The 17899-nt window shown below is 44.2% G+C and overlaps 1 long non-coding RNA gene across 13 annotated transcripts; it reads right to left on the bottom strand.

The window, feature by feature from the left end:
• Nucleotides 1-1063: 1063 nt before the first annotated feature.
• On the bottom strand, nt 1064-17795 carry LOC119252090 (uncharacterized). Of its 13 annotated transcripts, none has more exons than XR_008553146.1 (4): nt 17738-17795; nt 17307-17577; nt 16986-17070; nt 3753-10085 (listed from the first exon to the last, which is right to left on the bottom strand). It is a non-coding gene; the product is annotated as an uncharacterized LOC119252090 (long non-coding RNA). The 13 variants fall into 13 exon arrangements; XR_008553152.1 differs by having other exon boundaries at nt 3753-9279; XR_008553147.1 differs by having other exon boundaries at nt 16986-17067.
• Between the last annotated feature and the right edge of the window lie 104 nt (nt 17796-17899).

Below are 17899 nucleotides of genomic sequence, written 5' to 3'. Positions count from 1 at the left end.
TGGTTGGCCAGTGGGCCTTGATGGCCAAAAGCAGCCTGTGTATGCCCAGCAGCCAGGCAGAGGAGAAAAGCCAACTGAGAAGGCAAAAACTGGTGCTGATGATAAGTTGAGAAGCCCTGAGCGGCTAAGCAGCCTGAGTATGCTGAAGACCTGTGAGTCTCGTAAAATCACCTGTGGGTGATGCCCTGCTCTTTGTCGAGTGAGGGTGAGGAGCTGAGGAACCCATCCTTGGGGGACGGGTGGGGAACGTGGCTTGGGGTGGAGCCCAAGCCGAAGAGGGGACCCGAGAGAGGCCGAATGTAGAGTTTGGATCCCCGACCCATGTGCTTGTGCAGTGGGTTGGCCTGAGTGCAGGGGTCTGCGAGTCGCATTGGTGGCTATGAAGGCCGAGCGTTGGAGCGACTGCAGACAGAAACCCTGAGGGTTGGCGATTACCCCCAACAGAATAGAATCGCCAATCCCAGAGCTAGTGCATCCTGGGGGTGGATGCTGTGTGTGGCTTGTAGCTGAGACTATAGCCAGAGAAGGCCAGGACGCCTGACGGCTCCTAGTATGTTACTGTAGATGCCGTGAGTGATTCCCCTCCCTCGTATGAGCAGTGCCTTCGGCAGCAGATTTGGTGGCTCATCTGCTGGTACCAATAATTGTCTTTTGCACCAGGTTGGGGCCCTGCCTGGACTTATTTGTATTCTGTTGTATTTTGTTATATTGTGATATATTTTTGTTCTGTTGTATTTTGTTATGCTTTTGTGGGCCATGGCTGCATTGTTTATGTTTGTTAAGAGACAAAATTGTATATATATATACAAGGTGTAAGGGCAGGAATGGACCACAGTGCAGGTTTCCTGATCCCATGCAGACCAGGTAAAGGAGGAGTCAAAGTCCTTAGTGGTTATTTTGCAGGTCTTTTATTGGGGTTCACCAGGCATATGGCAGGCAGGGGTGCTGGGGGGCCGGGAGGCTGGCAGTCCTCCCAGCCCCCAGCAAATCCTCACTCTATCTGGGCTCTCTGGCGTTCTCTGCTTCTCTCTCAGCTTCGGCTTCTACTGCTGCTGGCGTCTCCGAGACGCCGCCCTTAAAAGCACAGTCTTAGCTCAGCTGAATCCCATCTACCTATGCCCACACCCTACTCCAGGTGCCCGCCATCAGGCATGCATTCAGGACAAGGATCCATCATCTATCCTGATGGCGGAAGGGCAGAAAAGCCTCACATTTTCTTTACCCTACACCCGGTCTGCATGGGATCAGAAAACCTGCACTGTGGCCATTCCTGCCTTTACAGTGTTGTTATCTCTTCGGACTGGTATTCCAAGCAGCGGAATTGCTGGATCATATGGTCAATTTTTTGAGGAACTCTGGTTCTGTTTTCCACAGTGGTTGCGACAACTAACATTCCTACCATCAGTATGTAAGGAGTCCCTTTTTGCCACATCCTCACCACTTGTTTCTTGTCTCTTTAATGGCCATTCTAACAAGTGTGAGGTGATAGCTCATTGTGGTTTTGATTTGTGCTTCCCTGATCGTTAGTGATATCGAGAACCTTTTCATGTTCATTTTGACCATTTGTATGTTTTCTTTGGAAAATGTCCAGGTCCGTTGCCCATTTTTTAATCAGATATTTGGGTTTTTTTGTTATTGAGTTGTTTGAATTTGATACCTTTGTAAATAAACAACAGAATCACTAGAACATCAGTGTTTGAAGCAGAGAAAAGTTTATTGCATGTCAAACAGTTGCAGAAGCTCTTAATTGGAGGTTGAGCAACCAGTAGATTCTGAGAAGCGATTCTGAGCAATGGGGAACACTCCCAGATTGTGTTGTAATGCGAGATCCAAATGCCAAGTGATCCGGAAGCTTTGGGCTTGTCACTTATGTCACAGTGGAGGTGGATGCAGCCGTGAATGGAAGGCCACAGGTGGATGGAAGAGGTGTGGAACCAGAGCTGTGTCAGAAGATTCTCCACAAACAGGGAAACTGGAGGGGAAAATGCACTCAAGTCTGCCTTCCTAGTTAAGAAAGGAAATCAGGGCCTCCCTGGTGGTGCAGCGGTTGGGCGCTGGGTTGCGGAGCTGCCCGCAGCCTCTGCAGCATCGGTTCAATCTCCGGCTGCTCCCCGGCCACCGGAGGAGGGTCCCGCATGGTGCGCAGACCTCTCCTGCCGCCCGCTGCTCCCCTCAGCAGTGTACTTCGGTCCTTCTGCCCGTTCTGCCCCCCCGCTCTGGCTCTGGTGAATTCTCTCACCCTCCCGTGCTTCTGACTGTACCCAATCCTTATATAAATAAATAAATAAATCTTAAAAAAAAAAAAGAAAGAAAGGAAATCAGTTGGTATAAGTTTAGCGACCAGGGTTGAGAACAAAGGGATTGCATTTTATTGGCGGGAAAGCTGGTAAGGGGTAAAGAAATGTGGGCTTGACAGAAGTTCATTAACTCATCACAGGGCACTTCACCCATGAGGGATGAAGAGGTTTGAACTTGCTGCACCCTGCCTCTGGGTAGCCTCCTCTTCTGTGATCGAAGTTTCTTAGCTGACCTTGGAGCTCAGCTCAAGGTTGTTTTTCCTTGCTTGGGATGTCAGATAATCTGCAAGTGTAAGTACAAGCTTCAAAGAGAAAAGTTTATCTTCAGATAGAACCTGTTTTATTTCTCATTTTCCAATTTGATGCTTTTAAATTATTTTTCTTGCTTGATGCACTGAGTGCTGTGTTGAATAGTCCTGTTGAGATTGACCATTCTCGTCTTGTTCAACCTGATCTTAGAGGAAAAGCTGTCAACCCTGACTATTGAGTATGTAACTGTGGACTTGTCAAGTACAGTATGGTCTTCATATGTTGAGGTACATTCTTTCTATACCTAACATATTCAGAATTTTTATGAATGAATGTTGAATTTTTAAGTGACTTTTCAGCATTTATTGATGTGATGTGATTTTATTCTTCTGTTAATATGTCACATTTATTGATTTGTCATATATATTAATGTTGATGTGTCACATATATTAATATTGATGTGTCACATATATTGAATTAATCTGCATCCCAAGGATGCACCTGATTATGGTCACTGATCCTTTTAATGTGCTTTTGAATTCTGTTTGCTACTATGTTATTGAGAGTTTTTGCATCTGTATTCATTAGGGATATTGTAGGGTTTTTTCTTTAAAAATCACTTGTGGGGAAACTGAGGAAAGTATCATGTTACTCTTTGAGAGATGAAATATTACAGCATGCCCACCAAAGTTAAAAAATGAAATGGCTGCTAAGTAATGTAGGTCAAGAGATCAAGGGTTTAGGGCCACTTATTTTTAAAAAGAGCTCAACAAGGATGGCTGAATCTTAATCTCTTATCAGTGTTCCAGTGATCCCTCTCTTTGGATAAACTTGAACATTTCTGCAGACATTCGAGCAGCTGTGAAAGCAATAAATTTCCTGCCTGTGAGAAACTTAGCCTGGCTTTCCTTTTCTTTACTGCACCAATCCTTTTCAATTACCACTTTCTGCTAAGCTCATCTTAATATTCTCCAAGGCTCAAGCGGAAGACGCACATTCAGTCTTTCCGTGTGCTCGTGAATGTTATGGGCAATGTGTGGTGTTCCTGTGTTTGCTGTGGCATTCTGTGAGTATAGTGCACTTTGGAATCAGATGTCTGCTTTCATTCAGTTTTGACCTTTCTGTAAGCAAGACTTCTAGCTGCTTGCTTTTAACTTCTCCAAAGGAAATCTGTCTTGCATTCCAAGTCTACTTGTACTCTGTGGTACAAAGGAGAGCAAAAGAAGAGGGAAACATGTTGTGACTGTCCTCTTGTGACCAGAAGTTCCTTAGCCACTTTTTTCCTTTTAAGTTTGTGGTAATATTAGTCTGCAACATTCTGCAGGCTCCATGATTACATCTACTTACTAAGTCTAACGCCAAGTGTCCAGTCACCACCTACCACCAACCAGTTGATCCTGTCTACCCATTTCCTCCCATCTCCTTCCCATCTGGTAACCATTTGCTGACAGACTCAGGATCTGTTTTTGTTTTCTATATTCCACAAATTAGTGAAATCATATGGTATTTGTCTTTTCTTCTGCTGATTATTAAAAAATCTAAGGTCCATTCATGTTTTCACAACCAAGATTTCATTTTTTTAAAAAAATTAAGTATTCCATTGTGTGTGTGTGTATACACACCACATTTTATTCATTCATCTGTCATTGGGTGCTTGGGTTGTTTCCATATATTGGCTATTGTGAATAGTGCTACAGTGAGCACATGTCTTTTTGAGTTAGTGTTTTCATATTCTTCAGGTGAATACCCAGAAGAGGGATTACTGATTCTTATGGTATTTCTATTTTTAATTTTTTGAGGAACCTCTATGCTGTTTTCCATAGTAATTACACCAATTTATATCCCCAACCAACAGTGACTCAGCAGTCCTTTTTCTCACCAACATTTATTGACTTTTTTTAAGATTTATTTTTTATTATGACTACAAGCATTGGGGCATAGGCCAGAGGTGTGGGGGGTGAGAGGATTCACCAGAGACAGAGTGGGGAGCAGAACAGGTGGATTTGACTGAAATACACTACTGAAGAGAACGGCGGGCAAGTCAGGAGAGGTCTGCCGCGCCATGTGGGTAGCTCCCTGGCCGGGGATCGAACTTGTGCTGCAGTGGCTGAGATAGTGTCATAGATTGCATCTTAACCACTTGCACCGCCAGGGAAGCCCTATTTCTTGACTTCTTGATAATAGTCATTGTAGCTGGTGTTAAGAGAAATCTCATTGTGGTTTTGGTTTGCATTTCCCTGATGTGGAACTTGTTTTGTGTATCTGTTGGCCATCTGTATGTCTTCATTGGTGAGATGCCTACTTAGATCCTCTGCCCATTTTTTAATCTGGTTGTATGTTTATGTTGTTGAGTTGTATAAGTTGTTTATATATTAACCCCTTGTCTGACACATGGTTTGTAGATATCTTCTCCCTTCCGTTCATGGTTTGCAGATATCATCTCCCTTATTTGCCTGTTCATTTTGTGGAGACATCCACGAAAAACATCACTAAGACTGTTAAAGAGCTTTTAATCTATGTTTTCTTCTGTATATTTCATGATTTGAGTCTTAATCCATTTTGAGTTGATTTTAGTGTGTGATAGTGATCTAGTTTCATTCTTACATGTGGCTATTTTTTTTTTTCTGGCACTATTTATTGAAGAGATTTTTTTCTCCCTCTATTTTATGCTTTTAATGCCTTTGTCATAAATTTGTTACCTATGTTTGTATGGTTTTATTTCTGGAATCTTGATTCTGTTCCATTCATCTGTGTGCCTGATTTTGGTCCAGTAAAATAATGTTTTGATTACTGTAGCTCTCTAGTTTGAAATCCGTCAACTTGACACCTCCATTTTTGTCCTTTTTTTACTCAAGTTTATTTTGGCTATTTGTGTTCATATAAATTTCAGGATTTTTTTTTTTTAAGATTTTTTTTTTATTTTATACTAGCACTGGGAGAAGAAGCGCGGGAGGGTGAGAGAACTCACCAGAGCCAGAGCGGGGAGCAGAGCAGGCAGAAGGACCGAAGTACACTGCTGAGGGGAGCAGCGAGTGGCAGGAGAGGTCTGCGCGCCATGTGGGACCCTCCTCCGGTGGCTGGGGAGCAGGCGGGGATTGAACCGGCGCCGCAGAGGCCGCGGGGAGCTTCGCAACCCAGCGCTCAACTGCTGTGCCACCGGGGAGGCCCGAAATTTTAGGATTTTAAAAATATGCTTCTGAGGAAGAAGGCCGAGAGGGTCTTAGTAGGCGTTAAGTTAAATCTCTATATTACTTTAAGTACAGTGGCCATTTTGACATTGATTTCTTCTGATTCAAGAGTGCAGCATGTCTTTCCATTTCTTTGTGTGTTCTCTAATTTCCTTCAACAGTGTTTTATACTTTTCAGTGTACAATTCCTTTCCTTCCTTGCTTAAATTTATTCCTATGAATTTTACACTTTTTGCTGCACTTGTGAATGGTATTGTTTTCCTTATTGCTCTTTCTGGTAGTTCATGTTGTACATAAACACAATAGATTTTTGTATGTTATGGCCTGCAACTTTATTGTTTCTAACAGTTTGTTGCTGTTGGAGTTTTTAGAGATTTCTACGTATAATACCATTTCATCTGTTTATAAGTCAGTATATAGGGCCAAGTTGTACTTCTTTTCCAATCTGGATATCTTTTATTTTTCTTGCCAAATTGCTCTGACCAGGACGTGTGAAATTATGTTAAATAACGGTGAGTTGAACATCTCCGTCTTATTCCTGATTTTAGAGGAAAACCCTCAACTTTTCCCAAATGAGATATGTTACCTATGGCTATGTTGTGTATGCCCTTTGTTATCTTTACGTATGTTCCTTCTGTGCCATTTTATTGAGTTTTTATCATAAATGCAGGCTGAATTTTATCACATGCATTTTCTGCACTTTTGACATGATCATATAATTTTTATTTTTCAATTTGTTGATTTACTGAACCACATTGATGAATTTGTGTATGATAAACATCCCTGCATCCCTGGAATAAATCCAACTTGGTCATGGTGTATTTTTTTAATGTATTGTTGAATTCGGTTTGCTAATATTTTGCTGAGGATTCTTGACTTTGTTCATCAGAGAAATTGGCTTGCAGTTTTCATTTTTTGTGCTGTCTTTGGTTTTGTTATCAGCATTATGCTGGTCAGGTACTGCTTCTTCCTACACTTCTATTAATCTAAGCGGTAGTAGCACAAATGTGTGCAGTTTTGCTTTGTGGGCATTTATTATGATTTTTGTACTTTCCTATATTTTATTCAAATAAACATATTTAATAAAAGTTTCTTAGAAGATTTTTTTAATCTTCCCTTTTTCCATCACTGCTACTGACAGCTGGTTGCCTTAGAACTAGGCTTTACTGTTTCACAACCTGGCCTTTAATACAAGCAAACTCAATGCTGCTTAACAGTATCAAAGGAAATACTGAGTGGTTTCCTCATAGTAACATTGAAAATTTTCTATGTGAATTGGTAATAGGGGTCTTCTGGTGATTTTTGGATAGGGAGTGAGATGGTGAAAAGTACAATTTTGTATGTTTTATTTAGTAATGGCTATCCAAATGGATATCGGATGTAAAGATGTCAGTGAGGAAACAGAAGCTCAGTGTGAAAAGAAGAAATGCCTGAATTAGACTAATAAGTAAAATTATAGATGAGAAATTCAGAGACCCCAAACGTGAGATTCGCTCAGCAGTAGCTAGGGCTTGGTATGGCTGTGACAGGGGCGGCTGGATGGGCCTAGGCTCCAGGGTGATGTTAAAAGGGGGCCAGCAGGGCCCCTCTGCTCTTCCATTATGTAATGTGGGCATGGGGTTGGGGCCAGCAGACAGGCAAGGGCTGTGTCTTATGGAAGAAGCAGGGTGACTGGGAAGGTGGAAGTGGAATAGAAGCAGAAACTAGCTTAGACATAAAAATCCTGCAGAGCACAACAGCTATATATTGATATATGGGCTGTTCCAATGGTATAATGAGAAGTATAAGAGATATGAAGCTAAAGCTAGATATTCAAATCCAGAACTCCTACCATTTACTATTTGTGAGATTTTTAAAGAAACTACGTAATTTTTTCTAAACCTCAGTATTTTTCAGCTGTAAACAGTATGTAATACTAGAGTGTCATAAGGATTATTTTCTGTAAAGGAATAGCTAGGTTAATGCTAGGTATTATTATAATGTGAAAGTTGAATTATACTGTCACTTCATATATTTGCTTTTTATTTTATTCAGACTAACTGCAACATCCAAGAAGCCATGACAAAATTGCAATTTGATAGTGTCTGCATATCTGCTGGAAAAAAGTTTGAAGGCAAAGGCAGAACCAAACTAATCTGGATCAAAGAGCCTCTGCAATTATTGGGTTGTTGGAAAAGTCATGACGCATGTTTGCAACAGATGGCATGTTCGGAAGTACTAGGGTCATTTACATCTACGTTATTGCTAGTCACTTGACAGTTGGCAGTTCTAGCTTCATTCTAAAATAAATTGAGCGATTTGGTTAGTTTTGGAGATTTTACAACAAGTTGATGGAAGACCAAACTCTGCATTTTCACCATGTTTTACTGTTTTACTTCCATAACGGGAAGAACACACATCAAGCTTGTGAAAAGTTGCATAAATTTATGGGTACAGGGCCTCCCCTGGTGGTGCAGGCGGTTGAGTACAGCCTATAAAGCTGTCCGCAGCCTCTATAGCGCTGGTTCCATCCCAGCCGGCAGGCAAGTGTCCCACATGGCGTGGCAGACCTCTCCTGTCACGCCCGCTGCTCCCCTCAACAGTGTATTTTTTGTCAGTCTGCCTGTTCTGTTCCCCGCTGTCTCTGGTGAATCCTCTCACCCTCCTGCACATCTGACCTGTACCCCGGTTCTTGTATAAATAAATAAATAAATCTTTAAAAAAAAAGTTTACTGGTACAGTGCTCTACAACAGCGTCAGTGCTAGCGATGGTTCATGAGATTCCATGCTGGTGATTTTGATCTCAACAACGCTCCTTGGTCAGAGAGGTTGATGACGACAAAATAAAGGCATCGATCGAATTGAGAGATTGCAGAAACATTGAACATCCATCATTCAAGTGTTCACGACCACCTGGAAAAGCTGGGATATAGATGCAGGCTTGATTTTTGGGTTCCTCACGAACTTAAAGAAGTTCATTTGATGGCACATATAAACAGCTGCAGTAGCTCATTAAACGTGAAGAAAACAATCCTTTTTGAAGCAACTGAAAACTGGTGATGAGAAGTGGATTGTGTATAATGAGGTGCACAGTCTTGGTCCCAACTTGATAGTTCACCTCAAATGACATCAAAAGCAGTCATTCGTCAGAGGAAGACTATGCTCTCAGTGTGGTGGGATTTTAAATGTGTCATGTTTTTTTGAGTTCCTGCCAAGGAAATAAACAATCAATTCGAATGTGTAGTGTCGGCAATTGGATGGCTTGAATGAATCCATCATCCAGAAACTTCCAGAGCTTGTTAATGGTAAAGGAGTAGTGTTCCATCTCAATGTGAGACCACACACAAGTTTGATCACCCATCAGAAATTACTGGAGCTTGGATGGGATGTGTTGCGGCATCCACCATACCCTCCTGAACTTGCGCCTTCACACTTCCACTTGTTTCACTCTCTTCAAAACTTGCGTGGTATAATATTCAATTCAGATGAGGCTGTAAATCAGCACCTTGTTCAGTTTTTCACTAGTAAAGATGGATCCTTCTATGAACGAGGAATTTTGAAGCTCACTGAAAGATGGCAAAAGGTTTTTGAACAAAGTGGGCAATATATCATTGATCTTTGTTCTTTTTTTTTCCCTAAAGATTTATGCATGTAAGGGCTGGGGTACAGGCCAGAGGGGTGGCGGGTGGGGGAGGTGAGAGCATTCACCAGAGACAGTGGGGAGCAGAACAGGCAGATCAACTGAAATACACTGCTAGGGGAGTACCAGGCGAGACAGGAGAGGTCTGCTGTGTCATGTGGATTAGCTCCCTGGGCAGCGATCAAACTCATGCTGCAGTGGCTGCTGATAGCTTCATAGTGCTGAGACTTCAATCCTTGTACCACCAGGGAGGCCCCTGATCTTTGTTCTTAATATAAACAAATGACATTTGAAAAGCAGAAAAAATATGTCATGACTTCCGACAACCCAGAGTTTAACAAGGTATGTCCAGGCACAAGGTGAAATATTTGGAGGATTTTAGAGGAAGCCCCCTCTCTTTGGAGTTTTTCCTTATTGTGCTGAGAATGCTTCACTGGATTTAGTCAATGGATGGTGTACTTGGATTTGTGATGTTGCTGCCTGCCTTTGGGCATTTGAACATATACTGCTCTAACATATTACTCAGGTGAAAAATCCAGCAATTTTCTGGGGCAGACATTCTGATACATACTTCCTCAAACATATGTCGGCCTCCCTCTGGCATATGATTCACTGCAATCTCCAACTTCATCTATTTGGTGATGGAAGATACTAGCAAGTCAGATGGCCTCTTGGGAGTTTCGCTTTCAAGTTCTGGATTGGCACTTTCACTTCTGCCAGATTGGACTGCTGCTGTTTGGTGGGAGAGTTTGCTGGTTATCTCTCTCTTTTTTTTTTTTTAATTTTAATTTAATTTTTTAATTTTTTAAAAATTATTTTTAAAAAGATTTATGCATACAAGAGCTGGGGTACAGGCCAGAGGTGCAGGATTCACCAGAGACAGAGTGGGAAACAGAACAGGCAGACTGACGAAATACACTGCTGAGGAGAGCAGCAGGTGAGTCAGGAGAGGTCTGTCGTACCATGTGGGTAGCTGCCTGGCCGGCCGGGGATCAAATTCATACTGTAGAGGCTTCGGATTGCTTCATAATGCTTTGCTTAACCCCTTGAGCCATCAGGGAGGCTCTGTTCTCCTTTAAGAAAATATTTGTAGCTGGGCACATGACTGGCTGAAATAGATTATCTTTTTTAGCATTCCTGCAACCTGATAGGACTATGTTATTGGGTCAATGAGATGTGAGCAGAAATTATGTGTGTAGCTTATAATCATACCCCCATCCTCTGTCCCCCGTTTGGAACACATGTGTTTTGTTAAGTCATCTTGGACCATGGGGCTATCAGCAGTTCCTTAGGGCAGTAATTCCCAAACTTTGCTGCACATTAGAATGACCTAGGGAACTTTAAAAAATCCTGGTGCCTAGGTTACATGGTAGGCCCACTAAGAATTATGAGAGTAGCAGGTATAGATATCAGTGTTTGAAAAAATCTCCAAGTGATTCTAATGTGTAGCAAAGTTTAGGAAGCACTGCCGGAGCGATTCCAGCATAGGACACTGGAGGGCCCACGTTGCTGGAAGCACTTCAGTCCCGGATCACCTACAAGAGGCCATCACGTGTCAGAGCAGTAGGTGTCCTGCTTGTTTAAGTCTGTTATTTGGAGTTACAGTCACTGGCCCTATCTACTGACTAACAAAGGTGAGTCACTCATTAAAACTGACTGTATTTCGTAGAATAATCTTGTTTTCATGTTGTGTTTTGCTTATTTATGCCATTCACTTATCAGGAAAAATTTTTTGAGACTCCCCCAGGAGTGTCACTTAGCATCATGTAACTGAGGCCCTTCGTGTTGCATGCATGCATATTCACTCCTGTCATTGCTGGGGGGTGTCCACTGCTGGCTCCACCGCAGTGCTCATTGCTGGGGGAATGTTTGGGTGGTTTCCAGTTTGGGGCTGTGATGAATAAAGTCATTGTTTACAACTTTTGGGATAAATACAAGTTTTTAGTTCTCTGGAGAAATACCTAGCCGTGGGCTTGCCAGGCTACATGGTAAGTGTATGTTTACTTTGTAAGAAACTGCTCCACTGCTCTGAAGTGTCTGTGACCTTTGGATTCCTTTCAGCAGAGTGTGGCAGTTCTAGTGGCTTAGCATCTGGGCCAGCACTTGGTATTGTCCGTTTCCTTTTTGTTTTTTGTTGTTCTGTGTTGTGTGCTAAGTTACAATTCATATAGTTTCTTTGATGAAGTGTCAGTTCATTTCTTCATTTGCAGGTCATGCTTTTGGTATAGTCTCTAAGAAATCTTTATCTAATTTTAGTAGGATCTAGTTTTGAAAGTATTATTTCATGCACAAATGTTGCATCAACAATATCACAATGATGAAACAGGAGTGGTGGAACAGGCTATAGGATGCAGGATGCTGCTCAAGAGCAAGGTCCTGGTCTTTTCATTGACAGAGAAGGGTGGGTCAAACTGAACACTGGATTTTGGGCTTTAGGGAGGGGGAGTCCAATGATACACACCTGACTCCCACCCATGGCTCCAATCTTATTAACAAGGCTCTCCTGGTCATACCTCAGATGTGTATCTTTTGTCCTAGTGCAAACAAGTGTTCTGCCCTTGTCTAACTTGAAAGGAGCCCTGTATACCCACACACACAAGAAAATTTTACATAGATAAACATCCACCCCCCCCATCACCCTCTTACTCTCCTGTGAGCCAGGTCATTTGCTTGTATGTAGTCATTAGTGTCTACTGTCATAAATACAGAATTTAAGACAGAGTGGGAGAAAAGATTTGAAAATCAAATCATGTATCTGATAAAGGACTTGTATCTAGAATTTATAAATGAACGCTTACAACTCAACAATAAGAAATAAGCCGATTTAAAAATGAACAAAAGACTTCACCCACGAAGAGATATAGGTGCCAAATAACTATATGAATGATTCTCATTCAATGATTTCCCATTATTAGGAAAAGACATAAAAAAGTGCTCTGATATACCATTATGCACTTAACAGAAGGCAAAAATAAAAAAAGAGGGTAATACCAAGTGCTGACTCAGCAACAGGACCCCTCATTCACTGCTGGTACGATATGAGATGGCACAGTCAGACATAAATGCAGAATGGTGTCACTAATATGTGGAATATAAAGTAGCTAATAGATAAATATAAGCTGAAAAACTAACCCTTGAGAGCTGACTACAGAACTGACACAACAGGCGGGGAGAGGCTGGGGCAGGAAGAGAAAGAGGGAAAGAAGCACAATGGTCTGTGGTGGTAGAATGTGGGTGAGTTGGTGGATGCAGCATGGTGGTAACACCTGATGGGGGTACCTTATATTCCTGCTGAAAAAATAAATTTCAAAAAATGGCAGTGTCACTAGGGGAGATATTGGACAGTTTAATGTTTGTTTTTTTTTTAATAGAGGCATTTATTTATTTGTTTGTTTGTTTGCTTGTTTATACATGCACTGGGTACAGTCAGAAGCGCGGGAGGGTGAGAGAATTCACCAGAGCCAGAGCGGGGAGCTGAGCAGGCAGAAGGACCGAAGTACACTGCTGAGGGGAGCAGTGGGCGGCAGGAGAGGTCTGCGCGCCATGTGGGACCCTCCTCCAGTGGCCGGGGAGCAGCCGGGGATCGAACCGGCGCCGCAGAGGCCGCGGGCACCTTCGCAACCCAGCGCTCAACCGCTGCGCCACCGGGGAGGCCCTTAATGTTTTTTTAAGATTTATGCATACAAGAACTGCAAGTATGTTGGGGGGGGTGTGTGGTGTGGGTGTGGGTGTGAAGGATTCACCAGACACAGAGTGGGGAGCAGAACAGGTGGATCTACTGAAATACACTGATGAGGGGAGCAGTGGGCAACACAGGAGTGGGGTGTGTGTGTGTGTGCGCGTGCGCGTGCACGTGCGTGTGTGTGTGTGTGTGTGTGTGTGTGTGTGTGTGTAGGGATTCACCAGAGACAGAGTGGGGAGCAGAACAGGCAGATCTACTGAAATACACTGATGAGGGGAGCAGGGGCAACACAGGAGTGGTCTGCCAGGCTATCTGTGAGTTAGTTCCCTGGCCAGGGATCTAACTTGGGCCACAGTGACTGGCGACAGTACTAAGACTTTAACCCCTGCGCCACCAGGGTGGCCTTTGACAGTTTCTTTAAAAACCAAACACAGACTGAGCATACAACCTGGTGATCACTGTCCTATTTACCCAACTAATTTGAAAACTTAGATTTGTAAAAAAACAAAAAAGCCTGCATGGAAGTAAATGCTTATAGCAGAACACACGTTAAGTGTGAGCTGCCCATAGTGCCTTCCTTCCAAAGGCAACAGCAACTAAATAAATGAAAAGTAGAAGTGGGTATTTGTACAGTTGATGTGTGAAGGGAGAACAGCACTTAACCGCTGTGGTCTTTTTTCCCCCCAAACCCATCATCCATCACAGAAGACCTCAAACCGAGGCCATTATTCCTGAGCAGCTCAGTGCCATCAAAGCAGGAAAGTCTGAGAAACCGTCAGCCAGAGGCGCCTTAGGCACACATGGTCGGGGCTTCCTGTGGTGTCCTGGGTGGGATGTCGGAACATAACGAGGATATTAGAAAGAATTAATGAAACCCAAATAAAGTGCGGAGTTTAGCATAAGTGCATCAGTATTGCTTCCTTAACTGTACAAATGACTGTAGTCATCTGAGATGTTAGCAGCTTGGAAATGATGTGGGCTATATAGAAACTACTTTTACCATTGCAACTCTTCTGTAAATCTAACAGTATTTATAAACATGCTATTCTAAAAAATAGCCCTCAAAAAAGTTACAGGTTAGAAGGAAAAAATGAGGCTTCAATTTTCCCAAATACTGCTATCAAGGGACTGGAGAGAGGGGTCCTGGGGAGAAAAGCTGGAAACCTCACACCCAGGGCAGGCTCCGGAGTCTCCTCTCCTCTGAGCCTTGCTTCCTCACAGAGCATCTCACCCCCAGGACACCGCCCTCCAGGACCCCCAACTCTGCCCACCTCAGCCCCGGCCCCGTCCTGGAGGCTCCACCAGAATCCGGAACAGCGCGGCAGCGCCCCCGTGTGGCCACAGGGCTGAGCACAGGAGCCCAGAGCCGCCCTTTCTCCTGCTCAGCCAGGCCCTCCCCAGGCTCCCTGGGCCCCCACCGGCAGGACAGGTCCACTGTCATGTTAGGGGTCCTTAAACTTCCAAGTGAGTGAGTATGTGTACAGGCCTCAGGGAAGAGCCAGGTGTCCAGGTCGTAACAGCTGCCTCCCAGGTTCTGGGTGGGTCCCCACAAGTATACAGTTTCCCTCAATCTCTTTGGATGGAACATTGGACTCCAGAGTTGCTGTTACTTGTTCCTGCCTCCAGGGATGAAGTGCTTCCTCCTGGGAGTCAACTCTAAATTCACCATCCCTAGGGTGAGGGGAGGGGCTGAATAATAGAATCTTAGGTTCTATTCTCGACTTTGAGTCTTTATGAGCATCTGGGTGCTCCTGATCATCACTCCTGAGCTCACTGAAGTGGGGGCTCCCTGGTCTCCATGCCTTCACATGTTAACAGTCAGCTCTGCGAGCCTCTGCTTATATGGCCCAACATGGGAGGGGGGGGCAGAGCTTGGTTCTGCTCCTTTCTCTTTAGTCATCACTCTCTAGGGGACCATTCCATACTGAAGACTTAAAATATTATTTACATCACATCACCTCCCAGATCTATTTCCAGCTCAGACATTTCACCTGTGCTCTAGACTTGTTTGTCCAATTGCCACCATCATTGTATTTCCATAAATCTCATCTTCAACTTTCCTAAATTGAATAGGATGCCATTTCCTCAGATATGGCTCTTCTGGAGGCTTCCCCATGTCACTGCAGGCTCCAGCTCTGCCTGCATATTATGAAATACTGGGTGTCATCTTTGACCCCTTTCTTACAACCCAGCCGTAGGAAACACTGTAAAGTCCATTTCTAAATATACAGAGATCCAATCACTTCCTATTGTTTTCCTGCTCACCTCCCCCTGCCCCAACAAAGGCACCAACCTGTCTGTCCTGGAGCCTGCACTGGTTTCTCACATTTATCTTTCCACCTCTCACCCTTGGATTCTGCAGAGCAGCCAGACAGTCTTCTAAAGAGAAGTCCCACATCTCTGTTCAGAAAGGTCTTGTCAACCCACATTTTACTCAGAAAGTTAAGCCCTCTCAACATCCTGAAGGCCTGAATGATCTGGGTGCACACAGAACTCATCTCAGTAGCCCTCTGCTCCAGCCAGCCAGGCAGCCTCCTTGCTCATCTCAGCCACACAGGCTCATTCCTGCCTCATACATCTGCACTGAAGGTTGTCCTGCCTGGACAGAACTTCCCTGGACATCCTTGTGGGCAACATGTCCATCAAACTTTTTCTCAAAGGTCACCTTAGTGAGGCCCACACTGACCATGCTGGGAAGACAGCCATCCTGTCCCCACACACTGACTCTGGGTCATCTTCCTTCACCCCTTTCCCACTTGTAGCCAGACATGTCCCTTATTTACTGTCACAGTCTCCAGTGTCCCCTTCCCACTAGGACACATTCTCACCAGGCCAGCAAGTTGGGCCTATTTTTAGTTCATTGAGTTTTCCTAGATGCAAAAATAGCCTGTCACTCATATGCCACACACAACAATTATCAGTTCATGAATGATCAGTGTAGAGCACCTCCATGTTCTAGAGACAGTGTCTTTAAAAACGTGGCCTTAGGTTACATGCTACACACACCTCCACTCACAGTGACAGCAGTGCCCCCCACCTCCCGCTGCTGTCCCAAGTGCTGCACCCTCCCCAATCAACCCTCCTGCACACCCCAGCACAAGAGCACATTTATCACTTCAGAAAAGGGGGTCCTAAGTTTATGGGTACCATTTTTCAGCCACTGTGAATGTTCCTATGATGCTATTTTATCAAACCCTGGGTTTGGATCAAAGCAGCAGTGGGGTTGCTACACTTCAGGGCAGGGCTAGAGGGAGAACCTACAGAAAAAACTAGAAATGCAACATGAGCTTGTCTAAGATGAGAAACTATCTAATCTTATCCTCCACTAATATCAGAATTTGGTCTTTTAAAAAGATGTAGAAAAGAGGGCCTCCCTGGTGGAGCAGGAGTTAAAGATAGCACTATCAAGCTATCAACAGCCACTGTAAGCACGAGTTCTATCTGGCCAGAACAGTGTTCTAGAATCTGGCCAGGGAGCTGACCCACATGGCACAGCAGACCTCTCCTGCCTTGCCTGCTGCACCCCTCAGCCGTGTGTTTCAGTAGATCTACCTGTTCTGCTCCCTTTGTCTCTGGTGAATCCTCTCACTCCCCTGCACCTCTGGCTTACACCCCAGTTCTTGTATGCATAAATAAATCTTTAAAGGGAAAGATCTGGAAAAAACAGAAATAATCCAGAAAACGGTCCTGAAATGAGGCCAAAATCTAATGAGTCTGAAAATTAGTCTCTAACACCAAACACTCCTGTGAGCAGGGGCTGCCCTGAGCTTTGTGGGAACAATGACAGATGCCTTAGGCACTGTCAGAGACAGGGACACCCCGAGGACATGGCGCCTGGTGTCTAAACATGAAAATGAACAGGCATGAAGCAATAAAAACCAAAGAAGCAAAGTGTAAACATGCAAATTGTGAAGACTGAGGGCCCAGCCCTGATGTGAGCTTAGGCTGACCTGGCGATGCATGTTCCTGGAGACAGGACAGGCCCAGGTCTTGTCTGAGTCCCTGTGATCAAAGGTCCTGCTAGGACAGGTGCTACTGAAGGACAAGGACAAAGGAGCACAGAGATGACCAGTTTTGAACAGTGACCACAGAAAGCCCACAATGCACTGAGCACTGACTAGACACATCCCCCTCGGCTCCTCACAGTCTCTCCTGCCCCTACCTGCACAGACTCAGCACAGTAAACATGGATTCTAGAACCGATTTACTAAGAACCTTTTTTGGTTACCCATCAAACCAGCATGACAAGATTAGAAAAAATAATTTCAAACCTGGATTATTATTTCATCAGGGAAGTAGATGTTATTCTTCAGGAAAAACACAAAGATGAGTAGAGAAAGCCTCGGCCGCCTCTGCTGGAGCAGGAAAGTCATCAGGGAGAGACACAGGTGAGTGTCGGGAGGGCCTGGTGGGCAGGGCCAGGCCAATCTCCTTACCTCCCCACATTATGCTTATGTGACCCCAGATACATGAGGATGCCCTCTGCAACAAGAGAGACCGGAGGGATCTTGAAGTCACAAAGTGGGGGTGAGAAGGCTCACACTGTGAAGGAAAATAATCAGGAACAAAGTCAGGGAATCATGTAAGTGTCGACATTCTCTATAGTCCACCGCATCCTCAGCATGTCCCCCTGACAACTTCCCATAACCTGGTCCCATCTTCTCAGCCCCAGTCCCTCCCACTGCAGGCCTCAGGGTCTCACCTTTAGCAGCTGTGACATCAGAGTTCTGGGCACTGTTGCTGCCTGGGGGAGAACAAAACAGAACCTGGTTAGAGCCACAGAGATGAGACCACAGGAGGACTGATGTGGGTGACTCCCCAGGGGCTCCATCTACACTGTCCCCAGGGGCTCAGGGACCAAACC

The sequence above is a fragment of the Talpa occidentalis genome, unplaced genomic scaffold (genome assembly GCF_014898055.3).
Source record: "Talpa occidentalis isolate TD23 unplaced genomic scaffold, MPIMG_talOcc4v2.1 talOcc4.2, whole genome shotgun sequence".
Taxonomy (NCBI): Eukaryota; Metazoa; Chordata; class Mammalia; order Eulipotyphla; family Talpidae; genus Talpa; species Talpa occidentalis.
The sequence above is the reverse complement of the archived record's forward strand: the minus strand, read 5'-3'. Positions and strand labels throughout refer to the sequence as shown.